The 1,709-nt window shown below is 32.2% G+C and overlaps 1 protein-coding gene across 1 annotated transcript in view; it reads left to right on the top strand.

Annotated features, from left to right (window-relative positions):
- Positions 1-1,709, top strand: part of LOC106688604 (scavenger receptor class B member 1) — a 96,260-nt gene that overhangs the window by 73,392 nt on the left and 21,159 nt on the right. The window lies entirely within an intron of this gene.

Here is a 1,709-nt window from a genome sequence, read left to right as displayed (position 1 = left end):
TAATTTTTTTATTTTAGTATGTATGAGATCATTCATCAATATTACCTATTGCCCACAACTGTGTGGCAGATTGTAATATCTATCAATAAATAAATCTATCAGTTTTTTAATTTTTTTTTTATTTCTGTTTCTAAAATTATTTATATACACCTTTAATATAAGTTATAATTAAGTTTGTCCAATATATGTTGTAAAATTAAAATTACCTTATAATTGTTCTAAAGTGACCTAGTCCCAGAATAATAAACTATTTTTCATTTAAAAAATTTCGTATATTTTTTTATTGCGTCATTAAATGCTTATGCTAAACTACGTTTTATCCTTAATGTAACACGTCAATATCTATATTTTACTTTAAACTAAGCTTATCTCATAATTAAACAAACAAACGTGACCTTAGAAGCTAAGGTTAGATCAGTAGCTCACCTTAGAAGGTTCTTACATCAACCACTTCCCAGTAATCCGGAATATTTTAAAAACAAATGGTTCATATTTTAATTTATAAATAAAGGGGATGAATAAAAAAATAAATTTAGAAAATTCTATTAACAAAAAAAAATTATTATATTAAACATTAATTTTTTTTTTTTACTAAATGGTTATCAACGTTAAAATTCCGTCTAAGTATGATTCATTTCTGTCATTTAATTCAGTTCTATTGGGTAAAAACTAAAGAGATAATCTTGCACATTTCCAATATAATGTATAATGATAATATAGGCCTAATGAACCTGAAGGTTCAATGCCGAAACCACCGATCGTTCTCTACATGGATCTCTCCAATGACGCCTGTTAACTTAAACTTAAAGAAATCTTCTCATCTATGTTTTGGTCTACTCTGTCGGACGTTTACCCGTCGTGCTTATTTTTTTTATTTTTTTTTTGTTGACTCTAGACTTTGTAGGTCTTTGGTCGCACGAACCAGCCTTTCCCACGCCTGCCTATCGTGGGCAACTGCTTTCCAGTTTGCTGCATGCAGCTCTTTTGCATCTTTATTGATTCTGTCTGTCCATCGGGTTTTTGGCCCCTATGTGGTCTCTTACCTAATATGCTGGCATTCATTTTTGTGTAAATGCATCCTGATGGATTACTTCGAGCCACATGTACCGCCTATCATAACCTCATTCTCTTCATAATGTAAAATATTGATTGACCAGTCTCTCTCTCCAAGCAGTTCAGTGTTAGTTCTCCTCCATGTGTTAAGACTCTGGTCCCAGATCGCTCGTTAGAGCCCAGACCCCGTAGCCGTATATCAGAGCTGGCTTTATCACGGCATTGTAGACCCTTAGTTTCAGATTTTTAAAGATTTTTCGGGATTTCAGTATTGTTGATAGAGAGTGCTCTGCTCGCATAATGTTATACACAGGTCTATCGCAGTCCGTTGAACATTTATTGATGTTATTGCGGAGCCGAGAGTATTTGAAACTGTCTACTTTTGGAAACGATTTGCCATCCACGTAGACTATATCTTTAGGGTGGATTGTTCGGTTTACAATCATATATTTTGTTTTACCTTCATTTATTTTCAAACCGAATTTCTCTGTTCCCCTTGTTGAGTCATTCCATATTATCTTGAGTACTTTATTTTTTTTTTTTATTTTTGGAATTGATAGATTTATTTATTGATAGATATTACAATCTGCCACACAGTTGTGGGAATAGGTAATAGTGATGAATGACCTCATACATACTAAAATAAAAAAAAATAA

The sequence above is a fragment of the Halyomorpha halys genome, unplaced genomic scaffold, assembly GCF_000696795.3.
Source record: "Halyomorpha halys isolate HHAL.00 unplaced genomic scaffold, Hhal_1.1 Scaffold1162.1, whole genome shotgun sequence".
NCBI lineage: Eukaryota > Metazoa > Arthropoda > Insecta > Hemiptera > Pentatomidae > Halyomorpha > Halyomorpha halys.
The sequence above is the reverse complement of the archived record's forward strand: the minus strand, read 5'-3'. Positions and strand labels throughout refer to the sequence as shown.